General features: G+C 43.5%; 1 protein-coding gene across 4 annotated transcripts in view; it reads left to right on the forward strand.

The window, feature by feature from the left end:
• Positions 1 to 203: 203 nt before the first annotated feature.
• Positions 204 to 25,406, forward strand: part of GARRE1 (granule associated Rac and RHOG effector 1) — an 81,971-nt gene continuing 56,768 nt past the window's right edge. The window contains exons 1-2 of one of the 4 annotated variants that reach the window (XM_059151976.1): positions 243 to 299; positions 19,266 to 19,320. The gene's annotated coding sequence lies outside the window, so the exon portion shown is untranslated. Of the gene's footprint in view, positions 300 to 7,008; positions 7,165 to 19,265; positions 19,321 to 25,406 lie in introns of those variants that run through there. The other 3 variants (XM_059151977.1, XM_059151975.1, XM_059151980.1) reach the window with 3 other exon arrangements.

Below are 25,406 nucleotides of genomic sequence, written 5' to 3' on the forward strand. Positions count from 1 at the left end.
GCTAACCCCTCCCGCCCAGGGGCCAAGCCACAGAGGAGGACCCGGGTGGCCCTGCGGGCTCGGGCTGCCTGTCCTCAAACCCCGCCCTAACGCAATCCCACAGGGCGGTCGCCGGCGCCTGGGGTAGGAAGCTCAGGGCCGCCCCCTCCCGGCTCGCGCCAGGGGGGTCGACTTCGAGCCCTTGGGTCAGCAGCCAGTCCGGCGTCCGCCTGGGGCGGGGGCGGGGCCGGGCTGGAGACGTCACTTCCGGTGTACACAGCCGGTCCGGGCGGTGCGCTGGGGGCCGGGGCGCGTCGCAGGTGAGGAGCGGGCGCGAGCGGGCGCTACCTGGTGCGGACAGGCGGGCGGGCGGGCTGGGGGGCGGCCGGTGGGCTGCGGCCGGGGCTGGCGTCTGGACGAGCTCGCGGGGCGCCGCTCCGCTCGGGGCCGCGGGGCGCGGGGCCGTGGGCTCCCGCCCCTTGCCCGTCCGCTGTGGAGGACGCCGGGCTCTGGGGGCGCTGGCCGGGCGGACGGAAGCCCGGAGGGGCCTCCCGGCTCGTGCCCGGGACCGGGGGCGCTGGGGGACCCCGCAGACGCGGGACTGGAGAGGAGCGGGGGTGGGGTCGCTCCCTCGGGCCGCCGGGGCCGAGGAGGTCGTGCTGGCGCGGGCACCCGCTCCCGGAAGCCGGCGGAGCAGTCCGCGGAGGCACGGCGGCCTGTGGGCGGCCGGGGTCCGCGGGGACTGGCTGGAGACGCGGCCCTCACGCCGCCCGGCGGCTGCCGGGCCGGCTGCGCGCACCTTCCCCGCCGTGCGGGGCAGCGGAGGAACACGATTTTCCGGCCCGGCGGAGCCTGCTGGCGCAGTCGGCCCGGGGGTGGCTGTGCGGGGACCCGCCGGGGCCCGGGCGGGGGATGAAGGACCCACGCCTGTGGGGCGACTGCAGGGTCAGGGGTGTGTCTTCCTGCTCCGCGCGGTGCGAGGAAAGAAGCATGCCTGCTTGGCACGATAAGAATTCTGTTTATACTCCTCGCAAAATTTGCCAGATGAACACTCAGGTTGGGGGACCCCAATTTGAAAGTAGCTTGTTCCCGCCCCTTCACACCCATTATAAAAGCAGTTCTTTCTCCTCACATTCGAGACAACACAGAAAGTATCGAGAGGATACTTTTTCAAATGACAGTCGTCCGCCCACCTACCACTCAGGGGCAGGCATTGCTAACATTTTGTTAATACCAATAAATGGTCTCTTTCACTTGTATTATCACTTACATAGATTTCATACTTACCGTTGTAGACCATAATGTAACCAAACCCTACGGATGAACACGCAGATTGTTTCCAGTTCGTCACAGGATAATTCTGATTGTTTTAGCATAAATTTACAAATGAGGTCAAAGGTAACATTCATTTAAAAAATAAGGTATATTTGTTTCCTTTGCTGACATGTTTGGAAAATTCTCCATCCCGATGTTATAAAAAGTTCCACTCATTTTTACTCCTCATTTCATGGCTTTTTTTTTTTTTTTTTTAACTTTCAGCTTAAAAATTTCTACTTAAAATTTCGTCTCGGTGTAAGATACGAAATATTTTCCAAATGGTTGGTTGACCCAGTTTTATTGACTAAGCTCTGACTGCTGTTTTGTCATTTTTAGATCTAAAGTTCTCAGTATGTGTTTATAAGGGACTACTCACAAAATTGATACTTGGATTTTGTGTATGCTTTTTAAATTTCATTCGCAGTATCTTTTATTTTTTCTTAATTTCCTTTACAAGTCTAGGAAATAGTTCATGTTTGAAGGTTTTTTCTTTTTTATCTTTTAAAGTGAAAAGTTTATTGTTTCATTTTCTTTCTTGCTGTCAAGATAACAAACTCCATATGAAGAGTTCAGGTTTGTTGTGGCAACTTTTCAGTCTGGCATTTGAGATTCTAATCTTCCTCTATTTTTGCACTCGAATACGTAGGTTAGCATTGGAGACCAAGATAGAAAAGCTCTCAGATTCCCTTGGCAAGCCTAGATTTTTTCAATCTAAAATTATCTCTGGATTTTTGGAAGACAGCATGTTTTAAGCATCCTTTAAAAAATTTTTTTTAAACAAGTTGCACATGATTCTGCTGAAATCTTACTAAATGTTTATTCTGTTTCAATCCTGGAGCCTAATACACCAGAAGCTTTATGTCAAGCGGGTCTTCCAAGTCTGTAGGAAAATAATTGTATCTAAGAGCTAGTAGGCTGGGGCATTACGTGGGCTGGGTGTCCACTCTCTTTCTTTCCCTCTTGAGATGTTGTCCTTTGTGGAAAATGATGACCTTCCTAGGTGAAGAAAGAATATTGGTTTGAAAAGGAATTACTCTACTTTGGAGTTACAGAGGAAAAAAAAAAAAAAGGAAAGGAAAGGGAAAAAAAAGAATGCCTTCTTCTCTTAGTACAAGTTAACATAGAGCCTGAACTTGTGAGGGTTTGTGCTTCAGATGTCTTTATCGCTCCTGAAACTGCTCTTGGGGCCCAATTGATAGATGCAGTGGCTGCTGCTTACTCATTTCCCTTGACCTTGACCATAAATATTTGGCATGGTGAGCCAGATTTTCTTGTTGTTGTCAATCTTCTTTTGGTTGGCCTTCTTGAGTTGGAGCTATTGTGGTCATTTTCTTAACTTGGAGACTGTGCTTTTTCACTTGAGTTTGTTGTTTCTCTTTCCACGTCTGCCTGTGAGCATTTTCTGAGGCCTAGCTTTGTGCCTCTACCTCTTAACCAAAAAACATGCTCCTTCCCACTCATCCAGTATGTGACTTCCAGGCGGAGAACCACTTCACCTCCTCACTCCTGTCTCCACGCAGTGACCTCAACTCAGACTGTGCTACAGGTCATTTCTTTATCTCCAGCTGACCCTGGTCATGTTCTCAAGGCCATATTCTGCCCAGCTTAGGGAGCCCTTCCTTGCTTGCCAAGGTGGCCTGTCCTTCATAACTCCAAGGACCTATCCCATCTCCTTTTCCTTCTTGATTTGGGCTGCATACGCCATTTGCTTTCTATGCCTGCAACTTGATTTAGACTTTGTATCTTTGCTCTTAGGGACTTTAGACATAATCTGGTCCCACCCTGGATGAGAAAGATGAGATCCAGTGATTTTATTTATTAATTTAGTTAACTCACATTTATGGAGTCTTTACAGTATGGGCGAGTTACTGTAGTGGAAAATTAAACTACAGAGCTGAAAGGCACAGTCTGAACAAAAAGTTAAAAAAAGCAATTGCCATAAAGTATCGTAAGTGCCTAGAAGTGGGGGACATGTAATGAGTTCCCCCAGGTTTCAGAGATCTTGTCTGTTCACTGCTCCAGGACCTAGAACACACTGTTCTGGGAACAATCAAGTATTTGTTGAATGAATCAGTGATCATCTGAGAATGACATGAGAATAAAAGTGCTGTCTATAGAGAAGATACAAACCAAGAGACATTTTTTATGTGTGGTTTGGAGAATTTCAGGAAAACTTTAAGTTCAACCAAAATGACCCAGCTGTAACCCCAAGAAGGCATGATTGGAATGTGTTCGTAGCCAGAATGCTTAAACTTAATTTTGTATCCTCAGAAGAAAAGACTGCATTTCTAGGAGAGGGTTGGGATGGTGTCTGTGGAAATTGGGGTGACAGGTCCAGGAGAGGAATTGGGTGATATGTCTGTAGCACTGCCTGGGGGCCCTGGCCAGGGGAGCTGTGTGCAGTCCTCCAGTGAGCCTCTGCACCGCCAGACAGTTGGGTACATCTCTGTTGATGCCTTTCTAGGCAGGAGAATCTTTCCCTTGCTTTGCTTCCACGCTCCCAGCCAAGGAGAGAACGTGAATGGTTGCGAGCTCCATATCCAAATCGCTCAGATTAGATCCTCGTCTTGGGGCGCTGGCTAATCTCTTTGCCCCTCAATAGAATGGGGAGAATGGTAGTACCTTCCTCTTTGTTGCCTGGCACCTGCTAAGTGTTCAGTAAATATTAGCCCTCATTAATATTTATAAACTTAGTAACTGGTCTTCTGGTTAGTACATAGCCATCTTTAAATTTAGGCGGCCTGACTCAGTTGCCCTGGACCTCCTTGCTCCTGAGTACATTGACAAAGCTGAGAATCAGAGGGGAAGTTGTGACAGATACTTTCTGCCCAGACTGCTCATCCGGAGAATCCACCTGTTGCCAGGAAGGACAGGCTTAAGCTGAGTACACTGGGAGAAGATTAGTACAGCACCACAGTAAGAGGAGAGGCCATGACAGGTACAAAGGAGTAGGGGAACAAGCGGGAGGTGTGTGAGCTGAAGGAGCTTTAGGGTAAAGGGTGGACAGGTATAAATATGGAAGTGGAGGGAAATGAGATTGGAGAGGAAGGCAGGGCCAGCTCTTGAAGAAATTATTAATGACAATATGTAACTTATTGGGCACTAACAATGTGTCAGGTGAGATGTTAATCCCTTCCACTCACTATGCTAGCCAGGTTTGGTGCCAAGTGCTTTGTGTATATTACCTTGTTCTGTCTTCACAACAACCTTGTGATGCAGGTGCTTACGTTACAGAAGTGATGTGTCCAGTGTCAGCTGGTAGGTCTCTCTGCCTGGTGATTCAGCCTGCACACTGTTGCAAGGTTAACACCTAGTATCTTTTGTACATTTTTTTAAATTTTGTTTTTTTCAAAGAGTTTATTTGTCAGAGAGAGTGCGCATGTGCACAAGCAAGGAGAGTAGCAGGCAGAAGGAGAAGCAGGCTCCTGGCAGGGCAAGAATCCCGATATGGGACTCGATCCCAGGACCCTGGGTTCTGACCTGAACCAAAGGCAGATGCTTAACTGACTGAGCCACTCAGGCGTCCCTCTTTTGTACATTTAAAAGCCTTTATGACTCCTATTTCCTGATGAACTCCACGCCACCAATATCCTCTGACTTTATAGAACCATCTTGGGTTAAAATGTGAAAATATGTGTATCTTAGAATTGAATAAACACAGTTCAGGCGCAAATATGCATCAAGCTCAGAGAAATGTAGTGAAACAGGTAAGATGCAGAACAATGTGTATATGGACCCATTTGTGTAAAAAAACAAAGAGGAGAGAGAGAGAGAAACATGAAATAGGTTTCTAAGTGTAGAAAATAAATTCTGGAATGATAGAAAAGAAACAGTGGCTGCCTTGGGATGAGGCCTCAGAAATCTAGGCTGTTAGGCTGACCTAGCTTTGTCTTATATACTCTTTTGTACAGGATGATTTTCTTTTCACTGTATATGTGTATTATATTTTCAATTCAGAGTTAATAAAAACAAGTTTTGAAGTGTTTTCCATGTACGTAGTAGTCACTGAGAGAGGGAGTAGCACAGGCAGTAAGAACAAGGACTTTATCCAGACTGCTTGGGTTTGGTTTCTGTCTCTGCCACCTATTGGTCATTCATCTCTAAGTCACTCAACCTCTCTTTACCTCCTTTTACACTCTCTGAAAATGGGGGTGGTAACACGCCTCCTGGACTTATAGTGGGATGTTAATGACTTAATATTTGTGAAGTTCTTAGACCATTTCCCGACTGGCAGCAATATGGGCAGGTGCTGGGCACCACAGTGTGAGCAAAGAGGAGATCAGCCTGTCGCCCTGCGCTGGCAGTTCTGTGGGAGGGGAAGCCATACGAAGATAGGCTAGTGTCGAGCAGTGGCAGCGGGGGCTGCAGGGGCTCGAGACAGACTCCGTGGGGACTGAAGGGGCCCAGGATGGTTTCATCCAAACACTGAATCTTAAATGTGGGTAACTTCTACAAAAAGAGAAAAGGGCACCCAGGGACTGGTTCCAAGGGTGATGTGTGCCCCAGACAGACTGAGAAATGAGACAGGAAAGAGCCTGAGGGGAGCCCGAAATTGGGATCTAGCTTGTGATGACAGGTCATCGTTATATGGCAGTTTTTCTTACCTATATAAAATAATGATGTGATTTATAATGACATCTTAGGCTTGATGAGATGTGGTAGCTGGACCTTGATCTTTGAAATGGCCAGGAGATGTCCCTGTGTAATTTACTTAATGAGTCCCTTAATGCAGCACCTGTGGGCCACTTCCAGGTGGTGCTTACAGACTGTGTTGCCCGTGAGTATCTCTGATCTCTGCCTCTACATTTACTGAGTCTGTTGCTAGGACTCATTTCTAGATGGTATCACTTTTTTTTTTTTTTTAACTGTTTTGTCTATGTTTCTTGTGTCTGGGTCACTGTCTGATCTGTGCTTTTTCAAATTGGTAACTGCAAAGAACCTTTTTTTTTTTTTTTTAAGATTTTTATTTATTTATTTATTTGACACATACAGAGAGAGAGAGATCATAAGTACACAGAGAGGCAGGCAGAGAGAAGAGGAAGCAGGCTCCCCGCTGAGCAGAGAGCCCGATGTGGGGCTCGATCCCAGGACCCTGAGACCATGACCCGAGCCGAAGGCAGAGGCTTAACCCACTGAGCCACCCAGGCGCCCCAACTGCAAAGAATCTTAATGGAAAGTTTTTCGGGTTTTTTAAAGATTTTTTTGTTTGTTTGTTTATTTGACAGAAAGAGAGAGGGGGAAGCAGACTCCCCACTGAGCAGAGAGCCCTATGTGGGACTTGATTCCAGGACTCAGATTATGACCCGATCTGAAAGCAGAGGTTTAACTTACTGAGCCACCCAGGCTCCCTTTAATGGGATAGCTTTTGAGTGCAGAATTCGAGCTAGAGATTACCTGGGAAAAAATCCAATTTTCTTATTAGGAATAATTTGGGGATTAGGTGCCAGTGAGGTGGCATTTATGACGGGGAACGTGGGACTACCTGAGTCTTTCCCTCACCCCACCCCCAGGTCCCAGAGGTGGATGCGTTTGCCTGGGAACAGAGGCAGAGGGAAGCTGGCTCAGCTCCCAGACCTGAGTGCTGCAGGCTGTGGTAACCTAGGCAAGGGAGGCAAGGGGAGAGCAATCTCTCCCCAGTTCCCAACGACCTATCCCATGCCTGGGTCTCAAGGTCGCAGAGAATGCCGCCACAATAGCTTTGAGCCTTGTCCTTGCCTGTCTTCCTTCAGTTTGGGGCTGGCACAGGAGGGAGTGGCCGGCAGGGAAATGGGAGGAGCCTTGACCTCCTTCCCCTCTGGAGGACACAAGGCAGTCCTCCTTTTACTTTGTTGCCAGGACCTTGAGAGTTGGGGCCAGAACAGCAGGAAGGTAAGTAATCTTTTTTAAAAACTTGGTAGATTTGTGGTATTTTGAGGAGGAAGAGTTTGGTTTTCCCCCCCATGAATGGTAGGCTGGCGTGAAGTATTTCATTAGAAGAGAAAATGCTTTCCTCTGACTAGTGTCCAGCTTCTTTCAGAGCAGATGGCCCCAGTTTCTGAGTGAGACTCAAGGTGTGCCAAGTGCTATGGTTTATGGGCTTAAGCCTCACCACTGTACTGAAGAAACTGAGGCACAGAGTTCAGAGAAACAGAGGCGTAGAGTTAATAAGTGCCATTCTCGTAACTGATAATTATTAAGAACTGGGATTCGTATCTAGGTCAGTCTGACTCCCAAACCCGTACCATAACTACTGTACTTTGTCAGTGCCTGTTTCCAAGAAATGTCTTGATACTGTTAGCACCTTTTCTTTTCTTTTTTTTTCAAGATTTTATTTATTTATTTATTTGCCAGAGAGACAGTGTGTGGGCATGAGCACAAGCTGGGCGAGCAGCAGGCAGGGGAAGAGGGAGAAGCAGGCTCCCCATGGAGCAGGGAGCTTGATGCAGCACTTGACCCCAGGACCCTGAGATCATGACCTGAGCCAAAGGCAATCGCTTAACTGACTGAGCCACCCAGGTGCCCCATGTACTGTGTAGCATCTGACCTACAAGGTAAAAGCATGAGCTTTTTCTCCCATGAGGTTGTAAGCTCCCAGAGAGCAGGACTTATGTCTGTTTCATTCACCCCGCTACCCCAGTGCCTGGAGCAGTGTCATGTACATAGTAGGACCTCGGTAGATGTCTTAGTATGTGAAGGCTCATGGTGTGGAGAAGCGGCAGAGTCTCAAAGTCAGATGATGGTAACCTGCTGCAGGCCTGCTCTGTAGGGCTATCCTCCCTACCTGGGGAATGGGGGTGGGGGGTGCTGGGGAGCATCAGGGCCTTTTCATGATGTAACATACTAACAAAAATAAACTCGTGGTTTTTAATAGAGGTAGATTTTTTGGGTTTGAAATAATTACCTCAATGCTTGTGGCTTTTAAAAAATGATTTTTCTCAGTCGACTATACTTCAGTTTAAAAAAAGAAAAGGATTTACTTTAAGTCATTCTCCTTAATTTATCCCCTGATTTCTATCAGCATCACAATTTGTTGCTGTGAATATGTTCATTGTGTTTGGCTGTATTGGATGTGAAAACTTCTAATGGTCCAGCACCATTTTAGTTCATCAAAAACCTGGTTTCACCTGAGCAGACTTTTTCAAAAGCTTCAGAACCAAAATCATTTATCCTTTGGTGATAAGTGGTAGTCATATGTAGATAAACCTTTCCTTGGCAAGGCGGTGTCAACTGCCCCCCACCTTCTGCTTTTAGCTTCTTTGGAAGATTTTTATTTTTTTTTTATTTATTTTTTAAAAAGATTTTATTTATTTATTTGACAGCGAGAGATCACAAGTAGGCAGAGAGAGAGGAAGGGAAGGAAGCAGGCTCCCTGCCGAGCAGAGAGCCCGATGCGGGACTCGATCCCAGGACCCTGAGATCATGACCTGAGCCGAAGGCAGCGGCTTAACCCACTGAGCCACCCAGGCGCCCCGGAAGATTTTTATTTAATAAAGTGTTTTGGCTCAGAGTGTTCCTCTAATAAAATTCTTTGAAAAGTTGTAATATTTGTTTTGTTTTAAGGGCAACAGGTTTTGGGTTACTCTTTTTTTTTTTTTTTTAAAGATTTTATTTATTTATTTGACAGAGAGAAAGATCACAAGTAGGCAGAGAGGCAGGCAGAGAGAGAGGAGGAAGCAGGCTCCCTGCCGAGCACAGAGCTGCCTGACGTGGGGCTCAATCCCAGGACCCTGAGATCATGACCTGAGCCGAAGGCAGAGGCTTTAACCCACTGAGCCACCCAGGTGCCCCTTGGATTACTCTTTTGATTTTATAAGAAAACTAAACACAAGCCTTAGAATACAGCAGGTTGATTTTATCACCAGAAAATTCGACAAATAGCTAGATCGGCCCTCAGCAGGACCGGCAATGGATTCTTTTTCTCCCACTAAATGTTCACCACTTTTCTTGGTATGAAACTGAATATATGGTGATTACCATCCATTTCATTTACTTTTCTACTTTTCTACTAACTATTTAAAAAATAAACTAGACTTTGATCTTCCTCTTTTTCTCCTCACCCCCAAAATACCCTCAATTTAAACAAAATTACCCTTCATCTTGTATAACTGTTAACACACTCGATCTTTTTTTTTCCCCCACCAATTTGTGCTATTTGGGGGATGCCTGGGTGGCTCAGTTGGTTAAGTGTCTGCCTTCGGCTCAGGTGTATCTCTCTCTCTCTCCCCTTTGTTTTTTTACACAAATGGGCCCATATACACATTGTTCTGCATCTTACTTATTTCACTACATTTCTCTGAGCTTGATGCATATCTACTCCTGAACCGTGTTTATTCAATTCTAAGATACACATATTTTCACATTTTAACCCAAGACGGTTCCATAAAGCCAAAGGATCTTGGTGGGCTTGGAGTTCATCAGGAAATAGGAGTCATAAACACTTTTAAATGTACAAGAGAGGGACACCTGAGTGGCTCAGTTAGTTAAGCATCTGCCTTTGACTCAGGTCAGAACCCACGGTCCTGGGATCAAGTCCCACATCGAGTCCCACATCGGGCTCCTTCCTCAGTGGGGAGCCCGCTTCTCCCTCTCCTGCCTCTCTGGCTACTTGTGCGCTCTCTCTCTCTGACAAATAAATAAATAAAATCTTAAAAAAAAAAAAAAACCTGTTCTATTTTGAAACTAAATTTTAACTCTGTTGACTTTATGGTTAGAAAATTTTTTCTTCTGCTTAAATTAAATTATCACTTGTTTGTAGATGACTGAATAAAAAAGCTTTTCAGGGTGCTTGGGTGACTCAGTCATTAAGCGTCTGCCTTCAGCTCGGGTCCTGAGGTCCTGGGATTGAGCCCCACATTGGGCTCCTTGTTGAGCAAGCAGCCTGCTTCTCCCTCTGCCTGCTGCTCTGTTGTGCTGTTGTGCTCTCTCTCGGACAAATAAATAAATAAAATCTTAAAAAAAAAAAAAAAAAGCTTTTCGGATCCACTAATATCATCCTTTGTTATTATAGAGGAATGTCCTATTTTGTGGTGATAAATGTTACAGAGCAAGTGTCAGGACAAGAGGTGGTCACATGTCACCATGTGGGGGTAGTTTGTTCTGCCATTTGACCAGAAGCTCCTGGAGGGCCCTCCCTCTGCATCCTGGGTGCCCGGAGCATTTCTGAGCATTCAGGGACCACTCGCAGGGTTGACTCTGTTGTTGGAGGAGGCATATAGAAACATCTTCATTTGAACTATGGTAGATTTGAACGTTGATCAGAATTTTTATTTAGTAGGTTTTTTTGTGGTTTTTGTTTTGTTTTTTTTTTGTTTTTTGGGGTTTTTTTTTTTTTTTGGTCAACTGATCAGTTATTCGGTAAGTTTTTGTTTTGCATTAACAGCAATTTTAGTAGTCATTTCTTAAACAGAAAAAATAATAATCTTGGCCTCTTTAAAACTTTTTCATTGATATTTTTTACTCTGATAGAACTTTAATGTTTCTGGAGTTTTTGCACAATTTTTGAAATTAACATGCTTAGTATTAATTTCTTGGGAACTGTTTCTGTTCAATGGGCTAGTGTTCAGTTTTGCACATATTTTTCTTTGGGGGCAGTCTCTGGGTGTTGAAGTCATCTGGGCCTGGTGGACCCAGAAGTGTCACTTCCTTTCCTCTGGCTTTGGCTCTCCATGCCTGCCTTTCCATTTTGATGTTTTAATGATACCCTCCTTGCTCGGTGATTTGTGTTCAGGAAGCAAGGCAGTGATTACTTTTGTTTCTGCTTTGTGAACTTCCTCCCCCACTTCCTATTTTTACCAACCGACTACAGGAAATGAGGCAGCTTCTGGCACTGATTTTAGGTGGCAGAGGACAAGGGCAGGAGCCATTTAAAACATTTTCCTCCTTAGTTTTTTCACTGCCTCCTTCCTGTAAGAATCATAGGAACATGGTTTTGTGATTGGGTTGAGATGATGACATGTCCTCCTCACCCTTGGTGGGGTGGGATGCTGCTCAGTTGTAGCGCAGCGCTTTGGGGAAGTAGTAGGTGAGAGCTTTTCTCCATTGTAACAGTAGGAATGGGACATTGTAGCCTTGTGGCCCAGCTGCTGACATGGGTGAACAGTTTAGCAGAAGCAAAAGGTAAAGGGACCTGTTCTAAGTAAGGCTGGAAAGGTGGGTTCTGGTCCTCCAAGGTGGGAGCCTTGCCTCTAGGGGCCCTCTCTGCTCTCTGAGATCTTTGACAAGGGCCTTAGCCTTTGTGGTGCTCTCCTTCCTCTGAACTCATGGCATTTATTTTCTAAACACTATTTAGCATTTACCCTTTTCTTTTCCCCTGATGACTCTTATCATATTGTGGACTTGCGGGAGATTCGCTTAGGGAGAAGTTTGTATCATCTTCTCAGAAAGAAGTAACCTTTTATACATTAGGTAACTTGAACATGGAAGGTGCTTGAAGCATTTGTTTAGCAGTTTCTCTAGTGGCACTATTAACATCTTGGGGTGGATAATTCTTTGGCTTTGAATGAACAAGGGAGCTGTCCTGTGCGTGGTAGCATAGTTAACAGCTTTTCTGGCCTCTATCCATAGCACTCCCCTACTCCCCCAGTTGTGACATCCAAAAAGTGTTTCCAGACATTGCCAGATGTTCCCTGAACTGGGTGCGTGTGAAGGATCCTCTCCTCTACTTGTTGCGAACCACTGTGTTAAAGGATTGATGGCTGACTTCTAAATTTGTAAATTGGAATAAAAAAGAATGTTTGGTTCATTGGGTTTGGAGCCATTTGTTAGTTTCTATTCCAATATCTAACATTCTCATACATTTTTGTTTTCCCAGTTAGATTTTGCTATTGTCTATCAGCCAGCTTTGAAGTATATCTCCCCTTCTGTGTGCTTCCACTGAAAGAACTGGGGCCTGAGCATCTGACATCTTGGCTTCTGGTCCTCATAGAAAGCATTTTCTCTCAGTCTTGATCTTGCTTGTTTCAGAAGGCTATTTCCTGGGAAGCTGAACACTGTGTATATAAAGGAGAAAATGAAAGGCATCTAGAATGTAACAGTAACAGTAGCTTGTTCATGGAGCAGTTGCTGGAGACAAGGTGAACAGAATCTGCAGGATTGAATGTAAGAGATAGAAAGCCAAAGGAACAAGACGGCGACTGTCTGGGACAACATCTTACGGTTAGGCTCAGGGCTGGTAGTGCCTTTAGCCAAAACAGCACATATAGCAGGAGGAGCAGGGAATGGAAGGGTGACTTGTGAAGTTTGAAGTACCTGAGGAGATTACTCATGAGTCTGGTCCTGGCCGGGAGACGTCTTGAGCAAAGAGTTGAATTTGGGTGTCATCAGCAATAGGTATGGGTATGACCTCCTAAACAGAGATCACTTTACTTTCCATCACTTCATCTCAACTTCCGGTCAATTCCAAGAAGACTACAGCTTTCAGCCATCCGCTCTAAGAGTGATAAACAGAACGCCAAGGTCTAGGTATTCGACAGAGGTGGAATAGTGCGGTGGAGAGCGCAGCTTCAGATTACCAGGCCCCAAACCCAGTTCTGTTGCTGACTTCCACCTCGGCCAGTGGCAAAAACTTGAAAAACTCACTTAACCTCTCTAGATGTTTTACCTACCTCACAGGGTCATTGTGAAAATTAAATTAGATAATACAGAGCCTGGCCCCAAGTACCCATTCGGTTAATGTCAGCTGTTTTTATTTTAGGGTTCTAGCAAGGATTAAGTGAGCTTAGGTCTCTAAAGCTCAGTTTAATGCTTGACAGGTTGTTGGCCCTTAATGAATTGTCTGTTTTTTTGAGGAGTACTCTCATGAATATGGCAAATCGTCAGTCACTTCATTTATGTATTTATTTATTTATTTATATTTGTTTATTTGACAGAGGCTTATTTTTAGCACTTAACTGCTGCTTCTGTGGATGGCAACACTGACTCCATGAGTGCTGTAAAAGCAAAACAAAACAAAACAAAATTCCATTAAATAAATACTGAGGATGCGCCAATCATTCAACAAATACCTGCTGAATGTTTACAGTGTGCTTAACACCCTTGACTATCTTGAATGAGCTCAGGGATCTCGAGGACTGGAGGTGGTGGGGAAACATGGAAACCGGTGGCGTGATACAGTATGTTGCAATACAGCCATGACTCTGCAAAGACGGGGCTAAAGACAAGGTGTTCCGGTAGCACACAGAGGGCCTCCTAGCTCATTTTTTGCCAAGGTGGTGTCTCAAAGGAGGTGATTTCTAGGTCAGACATCCAGGAGGGGTGAGAATAAACTAGGAGAATTTGCCAGGCAGAGGGAATTGAGCATGTAGATGGTGAGTGGGAAGACTGCAGGGGTGGGCAGAGGGGTGGGAAAAGACAGTTGGGAAGGGTAGTGGAGAGCCGTAACACATGTGAAGTAGGAGAGCAAGTGATTTTGTTGGATCTAGAACAGTCACACAGCAGCCAGAAGGGAGCAGCCAAGGAGTTTGGAAGATCACTCAGGAGGCTCATCTTATAATTCCAGCAAGAGGAAAAGAAGGTCCAAACTTTAGATTGGCAGTGAAGGTAGAGAAAAAGGAAAAGACTGGAGAGATATTAAAGAGGCAGGAGGGGTATGATTAAATGACTAAGTGGCTGTAAAGGAGATTGAGGAGTAGAGGTGACTGCCAGGTTTCTGGTTTACAGGCAGATGGTAGATCAAGTAGGTAGATGGTAATGCTGTCCACCAAGGCAGGAAAAGAACAGTGAGAGCCTGGAGAGTGTTGGTGATGGATACTTGACTCGGGGACCTGTCCAGTTGGCCAATGAATATTTGGGATGTGGAGCACAGGAGAAAAATCTGGGCTAGAGAGATGGACTTAGGGATCCTCCCGGGAAGACCATGTTGGTCGTAGAAACAGACAAGGCACAACATGGAGCTCTGGGGAACCACAGTGCTTCAGGTCAGAGGAGGAGGAGCTCCCAGTGGCAACTGAGAATGGCCAGAGGGGTGGGAGGAGAGGTAGGACCACAAGCATCTTCCCATACAAAATTGTCTCGCTCTTTTTAGTGTGATAACATATTCTTATAAAGGGAGCCAAAAAAGTAGAGTCCTAGGACTAAGAGAACAAAGAACTAAATCTTTCAGGCATTTTCTCTTGCCTGAATAGATATTTTAAATTCATGAATGTTGAGAATAAAATTCTTCAAAGCATTTTTCTGGAGTGCATTTCTAAATATGGCTCGTGTCATTCTGAACTGACAAAAAACATGGAAATGGTTGGGCTTTGAACTTCACAGACAATAACTTCACTAATCTCCCTAAAGAATTTCCTGTGGCGTCTCTGTATTATCAAGGGTAGATTGAGATTTACATTGTTACGGACTGGAGGGAAGAAAAAATTTTCTGTGTTTTTTTCCTCTGAAGAGGGAATGTTTATGGAGTGGTTCATCTTTATTTTTTTTTTTAACAGCTTTATTGAACATAACTCACATACCATACAATTCATCTATCTAAAGTATGTGATTCAGTGCCTTTTAGGATATTCAGAATTCTGCAGCCACCACTACAATGAATTTGAGGACATCTTTATCACTCTAGAAGGAAACCCTGTATACAGTAGCAGTCATTCCATTCTTTTCATCCACCTCAGCTCTAGGTAGACATTCATCTACTTTCTATTTCAATGAGTTTGCCTGTCCTGGACGTTTCTTATTAATGGAATCATATGTAGTATGTGGCCTTTTGTGTCTGGCTTCTTTCCCCTGGCACTGTGTCTCCAAGGCTCATACATGTTGTAGCATGGATCAGTGCTTCTCTCCTTATTTATGCCTGAATAATATTCCATCACATGGCTCTCCTACATCTAGTTTATTCATTCTACAGTTGATAGACATTTGGATTGTTTCCACTTTTTTTTAACAGTTATGAATAATAAACTTCATATACAGATTTTTTTGTGGACGTATTTTTCATTTCTCTTGAAATACCACACCTAATGGGGTGCCTGGGTGGCTCAGTGGGTTAAGCCTCTGCCTTCAGCTCAGATCATGATCTCAGGGTCCTGGGATCAAGGCCCTCATTGGGCTGTCTGCTCAGCAGGGACCCTGCTCTGCCCCCCCCCCCCACCTGCCTCTCTGCCTACTTGTGATCTCTTTCTCTGTCAAATAAATAAGATCTTAAAAAAAAAAAAAAATACCATACCTCGGTGTGGAATTGCTTGGTTATCTGGTACTTCTATGTTTAATCTGGTGAAGTTCTGCCAGACTGTATTCCCGCAGGCAGTTTCTCCACATCCTCCCCAGCATGTGGTGTTGTCTATCTTTTTTAATGAAGCCATCCCAGTGGTTAGTGGTATCTTGTGGTTCTCACTTGCATTTCCCTGACAGCTAGCGATACCACTCATCTTTTCGTGTGCTTTATCGGCCATTTATCTATCATTTTTGAAAGGTTCATCTACACTTGATCATTAATTTGGGCAAGATCAGTTAAGTTGCAAAACCCCCAAATGAAAGAACAGATGAACATATTTGACTAGAGAAATGAGGTGTGTGTGTGTGTTCGTGCACACGTGTGTGTGCACATAGTGAAAGAGGCTCTAAATAGATGGAAAAGATGAAGGACAGGCTCCCCCAGAGAAGCATCCAGCACTCTCCCTGCACCTTACTCTTCACTCTCCACCTGAGCTTGAGAAACAGGGTGCTTAATGATCCTGTTACCTGGCTGTGACTTTGGAAGTAGAGACCATGATCTCTGCCTTCTTAAGACCACTGATACCGCCACCATGTTGAACCATGTATCAGAATGTCTGTCCTTTTTAGGCTTAAGAATATACTGTTTTATGGTTGTACCACATTTTGTTTATCCATTCATCTGTTTATGGACATTTGTCTTATTTCCACCCTCTGGGTGTTATGCATAATGCTACAGTGAACACTGCTATACAGATATCTGTTCAAGTTTTTGCTTTCACTTCTTTTGTGTATATACTGAGAAGTGAAATTGTTAGACCATATGGTAATTATATATCTAAATTTTTGAAGCACTGTCCTGCTGTTTTCCACAGTGGCATTATCATCTTATATTCTCACCGATGATGCCCAGGGTTCCCGCTTTTCCACATTTTTGCCAACATCTTATTTTGTGTTTTTTTTTTTTTAATAATATCCATCCTAATGAATTTGTAGTAGTGTCTTTTTGTGGTTTTGACCTGCAATTCTCTGATAATTAGCGATGCTGAGCCATCTTTCCATGTGTTTATCGATTTCTTTGGACAAATGTCTATTGAAATCCTTCACCCATTTAAAAATTGGATTTGTTTGTTTGCTTTCGAGTTGTAGGTAGTTCTTTCTATATTCTGGATATTAATCCTTTTCAGAGGTACAATTTACATATATCTTTTCCCATTCTGTGTTTCCTTTTCACTCTATTGATAGCGTCCTTTGATGCACAAAAGTTATAATTTTGAGGAAGTACAGTTTGTCTGTTTTTTTTTCTTCTGTTGCCTGTGCTGTGGTAGTTGGTTTGTCTGTTTAAAGACTTATATTTATATTTATTTTATAAATATATTTATTATTCGATTCCAGGACCCCTGGGATCATGACCTGAGTCAAACGCAGTTGCTTAACCGACTGAGCCACCCAGGCATTCCCTGTGCTTTGGTGTTTTATCCAGGACATTATTGCCAAGTCCAAACTCATTAGTTTTTTTTAAAGATCTTATTTATTTGAGAGAGAGCACCATGCGGGGGAGGGACAGAGGGAGAAAATATCCAAGCAGTCACCCACTGAGCATAGCCCCCAGTATAGGGCTCAATCCCATGACCCATGAAATCCCTGAGATCAGACTCTGAGCAGAAAACAAGAGTTGGATGCTTAACCGGTGGAGCCACCCAGGTGGCCCCAAAATAATTAATTTTTATGTATTTAATAATTTTTGCTCCAGGGGAGGTTTTTTTGTTTTGTTTCGTTTGTATGCTTAAATTGTCCCATTGTTGGTCATTAATACAGTTTATTCTTCAGATTGACTGAGAGCCTTTTGACACAAGGCAGATTAGAGGGGTTCCTTGCTTTCTTACCTTAAATTCCTGTCTTATCTTTTTTGTTTCTGACCTCAGATCTAGAATCAGCCATTTCTATAAGGTGCTCTGATTTTTTGGTGGGCAGTAATATTAGGGGCATTCATTACAACTGGAATTTGACTCCTTCTAGGTCTTTTCAGTAAAGATGTACAAAGAAATTAAAGATATAAAAAGAAATTAAAAGGTAAATCCTGATTTCAGACTGATATTTCAAATTTAGATGAAGATTTGAAGGATTTTTATTTCTTTGATTTTGTATTTGTGTCTGTTCTCCTTTGGTGACAGTAACACCAGAGAGGTATAGTAAAAAACACTGTTGAAACTTCAAGTAGGGGCGCCTGGGTGGCGCAGTCGTTAAGCTTCTGCCTTTGGCTCATGTTGTGGTCCCTCAGCCCTGGGATCTATCCCTGCATGAGGCTCCCTGCTCAGTGGGGAGCCTGCTTCTCCCTCTCCCCCCTCCCCTGCTTGCGTTCCCTCTCTCACTGTCTTTCTCTGTCAAATAAATAAATAAAATCTTAAAAAATTATAAACTTCAAGTAATCCTTCTCTGTGTGGTAATGCCACCATTTGATAGTTTAGGTTCATTTGTCTGCTTTTTATTTTTAGGGATTGCTTTCTTTTTTACTTGCTTTTGTCTTTTAATTGTATAAAATATTTACCTGGTTCTAAAGATAAAACTATAAAGCAAGGTAGATTGAAAGAATTATGGCTTCCTTCCATGCCTTTGTTCTTCTCTATACCACATAGGTAACATTATTATTGGTTTTTGATTTCTTCTTCCATTGCTTGTTTCAAAATATATAAGCAAATATGTACACTCTATTCTACTATCATTTTATTTTTTCCCTTCTTTTTTACCTTAGCAGTCAGAATTCTTATTTTTAAGAATTCTTTCTTGATTCCTGCTTCCTTTATGTTTGCTTGCTTTTGTTTTAAGGATGCATTATCCTATATCTCTCTAAGGATGCCAGTTGGAATTTCTTTTCAGGGACCTAAAATGTATGTTTCTTCTGGAGTCTGATCTGCTTTTCATCTTAGGTGTCCCTTATTGTCTTTTGTTTTTTTAGGGTTTTTTCCCTACTGTCTGGTGATCCTTATCAGTGAAGAAGTGGTTGATGATATAGGTAATTGAGAAAAGGTTCTTGTTTTTCCAACAGCCTTTTGTCTTGGTAAGAGTTGGTTGAGTGAATGACCAGGAGTGAGAAGTGTGGAGGAGGTCAGGTTGATGAACCTATTTCCGACTCCTGATTTCTTTACCTGCTGACTCAGAGCTGGGCATTGATCCAGCTCCTCCAGGAAAAAGGGCTCTGCCTCTCTGCCTGCCTTTGGCTCTGCATGTTCTGGGAAGTGTCTGGCTCTGCTGTGGTCTGTCGTATCATACAATTCCCTCTGCTTTCTCTTCCAGAAAGTAGGCAGCGTTTAAAAAGACTGTCCCTCGGCCCTTCTCATTTCTGTTATGTTGTGATTGCCTTGTGACTGTCTTTACTGTTAGGTCTTCAGGATTTGGGGCCAGTGGGAAGGTAAGTACATGTGCCTATTTCTTTAGACTGTCATCCTGAAATGAATCTACTTTGTGCCATCCTGTTGCTGACAATAGGACTGCTCTTCATTCCCATTTTCTCTGTTGGCTTAATGCCTGAAATGGATTTAAAATATTCTCTGTGTTCACAAATCATAGCTATCACATCATTGAAGCATGTGATGCCTCCTCCCCTAGGATACATAGTTTTCTACTCTGTTCAGGGATTGGGTGACTTTACAGGACCTTTGTCTATACTCTTTTCCAGACAAGCAGGGCTAACAAGGCTTGTTTACTTTCACTTATTGTGCGGAAATGATAATACAAGATCATCAAATACTCGGTGCTCAGAATATGCCAGATATTATCCTATGTGCTTTATGTGTATAAACTCATTGAACTCAATAACAGTAGTTACTGTTATTATCCCTATTTTACAGACGACGAAACTTAGGCACAGAGAGGTTAAAGAACTTGCCCAAGGTCACATAGCTGGTAAGTGGCAGAGCCAGGATTCCACCCAGTTAGCCGACCCCCAGGGTCACTCTCTTGTCCGCAATATTCTCTATAAAGGGAAGCTTTTCAGATATTCTTAGGCTGACTAGACCACTTTTTATATCTTGTCAGTTATGGATATAAGAAAACCCTTTTATACTTAATCTTTGTCTAGTTTCAAGCATGTTCTTTGTTATCGTGTGAAATTGGATTGCTAATAATTTGGGTTGCAGAAAGGAATGTTTTAAATGACATAATCAGGTCTGACTTCAGTTTTAATCTATTAAGAATTTTAGCAAACTACTGTGGTGTTGGGAAAATGTGATTTATCTCCTAAAATGTCCTTTTTAGCTACGTGTTTGTAACTCTTCAGGCAGCATTAAAACTTACGAATAAAGTACTTAAAGCTTACAAGTTTGGGCTAAAGCTAACTTCTGGGGTCCTTACAATGTATATGGATTCCACAGTGTATATGAATAATGGATCCATACATGATGAGTATTTTCCCAGTGAAAATTCTTTTTAAGAAAATACAGAAATGTCCTTAAATGGATTGAACATATTTTAGCTCTTCAGGCCGATAAATATGGGGGGAAAGCATTAGGAAAACATTAAGCATTGGGAATAATCTGTGTAAAAAAAATAACAGAAGGGATAAGTCCAGGTGCTTCTGTGCATGTTTGTGTGCATTTAAAACTTTTTTTTTTTTTAAGATTTTATTTTATTTATTTGAGAAAGAGAGCAAGCATGAGAGTGGAAAGGTCAGTGGGAGAAGCAGAGCCCCTGCAGAGCTGGGAGCCCAATGTGGGACTTGATCCCGGGACTCCAGGATCATGACCTGAGCCAAAGGCAGTTGCTTAACCAACTGATCCACCCAGGAGCTCCATTTAAAACTTTTTATTATGGAAATGTTCAGTCATACACAACAGTAGAGCAAATGATACGATGAATCTCATGTACCTATCACCTAGCTTTCAACAATTTTGTCAGGGGTGATGATCACTACCATGAAGACAACTCCTTAAAATGGATGTCACCACCTTTTCTGCTTAGTATTTCTTGGCAGAATCCCATTTGAAAATGGTAGAACTTGAATGGTATTTCAATGCCATGATATTTCCTTGACTTCAACACGGTCTAGTTTCATTACAGCAAAGATCAGCACAGGAGTAAACAGATCTGTTAAGAATAAGTAAAAACCAGTTTTCATCTTAAGGGGCTCACATGTTCTCTCTGCCTGTGGAAGAACCCCACTAGACTGCAGGACTTAAGCGGTCTCATTAGAATCACTTAAACATATACAGGTTTTTGCCGAAGCACAGGGAGAATGGAGGGCAGGTGGTTCTTCACTGGAGCTCCAATTCCAAAACTTCATGGAGTGGAAGCTTTAGTGTTTTGGATGTATGTTTGACTAGGAGTGTTTTCTCCTCTGTTTCTCAAAAGAATCTGTGACCTTTCCCTCCGCACAGCCTACTACTCCCTGCGGTGCATACATACTCACAGCAAAGAACTGTGGCCTGGAGCAGCCCACGTTCAGAATCTCCTGGCTTGTGGAAAGCAACTGCGCAGACTCTGCATTACATGTTAATAGCCTGTCCCAATTCTGGGATCAGAATTGCCATCACCACCGGGGCAGCGCAACACGCTACCTTCCCGGCCTCTCTTGTCCTTACCTTGGTACTGTGTGACTAAGTCTGGCCAGAGGGCCATGAGGGGAGGTGATGTGTGTCCCTTCCAGTGGGAAGCAGTCAAGAGTAGGTACGGGTTTCTTGTTTTGTGCTGAGGTGACTGGGAAACACAAGTTCCAGTCATGTCACAAGTTGAAGACGGGCTGCCAGACCCCCGTTGAGCTGCATGGGAGCGAGAGTGATGTCCTTTAGGTTGAGCCGCTTGCTTCATGGAAACCATCCCCATCGTCTGAAAATTGCCAGGCTTAGATTAGGGGGTCCTTGTGGGCCTTTTTGGCAGTCACATTTCTAGATTCTGGTTAGCAGCTTTCTCATGAAGTAGGAACAGGAGACTAAGGCTGGCATTAAAGGTGTCGCTGGGAGACTCATTCTTTATTATGTACATTTTGCTGTTAAATGAGAAGTTACATAAGGAAAATGGCAATGAAAGATGGAATATTTTTTAAGATAATACCTCTATGAGTTACAGTTCATATGTTTTAGTATTTTCAGAGTTGTGCAGCCATCACCAGGCTCTAATCAGAACTCTGTCATCAGCCCAAAAAGAAACCCGTTAGCAGTGATCTGCTTTCTGTCTCGGGATTTGCCTGTTCTGGACATTCCATATCAATGGGGTCATATAATATGTGCCTTCTTGGGTCTGCCTTCTTTCACTTACACAGTGTTTTCAAGGTTCATCATTGTAGTTTGTAGCAGTACTTCGTTCCTTTACATGTATGTGCTACAAACACATACACCACATCTGTTCACCAGTGGGTAGACATTGGCATTGTTTGTGTGTTTTGGCTACTAAGAACAATGTTCCTATGAACATTTATGTACAGGTTTTGTTTTGTTTGTTTGTTTGTTTGTTTTTTCAGAGAGAGTGAGCACAGGCAGACAGAGTGGCAGGCAGAGGCAGAGGGAGAAGCAGGCTTCCTGCTGAGCAAGGAGCCCAATGTGGGACTCGATCCCAGGATGCTGGGATCATGACCTGAGCCAAAGGCAGCCGTTTAACCAACTGAGCCACCCAGGCGTCCCTATGTACAGGTTTTTATGTGATGTGTAGTTTTCATTTCTGTTGAGTATGTACATAGGAACGGAATTGCTGGGTCATGGGGTAACACTACATTTAACATTTTGAGGAACTGCCAAACTGTTTCAAAAGTGTTATCCCAGGGGTGCCTGGGTGGCTCAGTGGGTTAAAGCTTCTGCCTTTGGCTCAGGTCATGATCCCAGAGCCCTGGGATTGAGCCCTGCATTGTGCTCTCTGCTCAGTGGGGAGCCTGCTTCCCTCTCTTTGCCTGCCTCTCTGCCTACTTGCAATCTCTTGTCTCTCAAGTAAATAAATAAAAAGTCTTTAAAAAAAACAAGTGTTGGGCGCCTGGGTGGCTCAGTGGGTTAAGCCGCTGCCTTCGGCTCAGGTCATGATCTCAGAGTCCTGAGATCGAGTCCCACATCGGGCTCCCTGCTCAGAGGGAGCCTGCTTCCCTCTCTCTCTCTCTCTGCCTGCCTCTCCATCTACTTGTGATTTCTCTCTGTCAAATAAATAAATAAAATCTTTAAAAAAAAAAAAAAAAAAAACAAGTGTTATCCCATTTTACAGTCATCTAGCAAATTATGGGGGTTCCAGTTTCTCTACATCCTTGCTAATACTTGTTACCATCTTTTTGTTTGAAGTGATTTTTTTTTAAGATTATTTACTTATTTATTTGACAGAGAGGGAGACACAGTGAGAGAGGGAACACAAGCAGGTGGAGTGGGAGAAGGAGAAGCAGGCTTCCCGCTGAGCAGGGAGTGCGATGCAGAACTAGAACCCAGGACTCTGGGATCACGACCTGAGCCCAAGGCAGATGCTTAACCACTGAGCCACCCAGGTGTCCCTGAAGTCATTATTTTTGATAAAGCAGCTATAATGCAACCAAATTTCATCAAATTTGAGAAGCTTTTAGCCATTATTTCTTCAAATATTCTTTCTCTACCCTTTAAAATTTTTTATATTATTTAAATTGAATTAATTAACATGTAATAATGTATTATTAGTTTCAGAGGTAGAGTTCAGTGATTGTACTTTCTCTCCCCTCATTATGGGAGTCCTGTTATATGCCTGATGGCGCCCCACAGGTCTCTGAGGCTCTTTTCTTTTTTCTTCATTCTTTCTTTGTACTCTTTAAACTGAATAAACTCGATTTCTCTTCAAGTTTGCTGACTCCTGCTCAGGTCTTCTGTTGAATCACTTAGTGTATTTTTAAATTTCAGTTATATTTTTCAACTCCAGAATTTCTATTTGTTTTTTTTAATAAAATTTTTATCTTTTATTGGTATTCTCTATTAACTGAGATAGCACTGTCATACTTCCTTTTAGTTCTTTTACATCTGCTACATGTATTTACATATGTTCTTTCAATGTATTTTTATTTTTTTTTTTTATTTTTTTTTTTTTTTAAAGATTTTATTTATTTATTTGACAGAGAGAAATCACAAGTAGATGGAGAGGCAGGCAGAGAGAGAGAGAGAGAGGGAAGCAGGCTCCCCGCTGAGCAGAGAGCCCGATGCGGGACTCGATCCCAGGACCCTGAGATCATGACCTGAGCCGAAGGCAGCGGCTTAACCCACTGAGCCACCCAGGCGCCCTCAATGTATTTTTAAATTGCTGATTTTAAGTCTTTGTCTAGTGGGCGCCTGGGTGGCTCAGTGGGTTAAGCCGCTGCCTTCGGCTCAGGTCATGATCTCAGGGTCCTGGGATCGAGTCCCGCATCGGGCTCTCTGCTCAGCAGAGAGCCTGCTTCCCTCTCTCTCTCTCTGCCTGCTTCTCCGACTACTTGTGATTTCTCTCTGTCAAATAAATAAATAAAATCTTTAAAAAAAAAAAAAAAAAAGTCTTTGTCTAGTAAATCCAACTTCCTCAGGAATTGTTTCGATTGTTTGCTTTCCTGTGTATGGGCCATACTTTCTTGTTTCTTTGCCAGTCTTGTGAATTTTACTTGAAAAAACTTTTTTTTTTTTTTTTAAGATTTTATTTATTTATTTGACAGAGAGAGAGGTAGCAAGAGAGGGAACACAGGCAGGGGGAATGGGAGAGGGAGAAGCAGGCTTCCTGCCGAGCAGGGAGCCCAATGCTGGACCCCATTCCAGGATCCTGGGATAATGACTGGAGCCATAAGGCAGACGCTTAATGACCGAGCCACCCAGGTGCCCCGAAAATTGAACATTTTAAATGATATGGGGGAACTCTGGAAAGCAGATTTTCTCCCCTCCCCAGGTGAGTTCCATGTCCATTCAAATAGAGAAGTGGGATCTTCCAGGGAACCACCAGATAGGTCAAATAATGATAATTTCCTGGGAATGAAATTTTGAAGGCGCTCTAGCCCAGTTCTCCCTCTGGTGGCTGCCTGCCCTCTGGTTTTCACTGCAAATGCCACTGGTAGTTTTCAAGGCAATGGCAGAGTTAGAGAACAGGGAATGGAACTAGGGTCAAGTTAAAATGCTATAAAGCTCACTATTCTTACTGAAATTCAACTCTTTTTCTAGAATAAATATTCCCCCAAATTGTTGCAAGTCTGCTAATTTCCAGAGTTTGAAAAAAGTTGGTTCTGACCATTTTTGCCAGTTTTCTTTTTTTTTTCTTTTTTTTTTTTTTTGAGATTTTTGCTTGACTTTTTTATTTTATTTTTTTTTTTAAGATTTTATTTATTTATTTGACAGAGATCACAAGTAGGCAGAGAGAGGAAGGGAAGCAGGCTCCCTGTTGAGCAGAGAGCCCGATGCGGGGCTCGATCCCCGGACCCTGGGATCATGACCTGAGCCGAAGGCAGAGGCTTTAACCCACTGAGCCACCCAGGCGCCCCTTTTTATTTGATTTTTTATTTGATTTTTAAAGATTTATTTGACAGAGAGAGACACAGTGAGAGAGGGAAAACACAAGGGGAGTGGAAGAGGGAGAAGCGGGCCTCCTGCTGAGCAGGGAACCCAGTGCAAGGCTGATCCCAGAACCCTGGGATCATGACCTAAGCCGAAGGCGGACTCGTAACAACTGAGTCACCCAGGCGCCCCACATTTTTGCCTGTTTTCTTACTGGTTTTTTTTGGAGAAGAGAATTTTTGGAGGTGTTTACTCTGCCATTTTTGATGACACCATTCCTCTCCCCTTCCTTTTCAGGCTTTTATTTTTATGAATCTGTTGTTCTCTTTCTAATAGTGAAATTGCAGTTTGGATTAGGTCTGAATCTTAGAGTTTGCCAAAGCTTTTAATCTAGAACTTTTTTCTTATACCCCAAGTTAGTCACGTAAGCACATACATTTCAGAGTAGTGCGGTGCACATATTCTTGGCCCCACTGCTTTATTGAAAGGAAGGAAGGAGGTTGGATTCAGACTGGCCATTCGGTAATCTCTGTCTTGCTCCCTCCCAGTTCTTCCCCT

This window comes from Mustela lutreola, chromosome 16, assembly GCF_030435805.1.
Source record: "Mustela lutreola isolate mMusLut2 chromosome 16, mMusLut2.pri, whole genome shotgun sequence".
Classification (NCBI taxonomy): Eukaryota; Metazoa; Chordata; class Mammalia; order Carnivora; family Mustelidae; genus Mustela; species Mustela lutreola.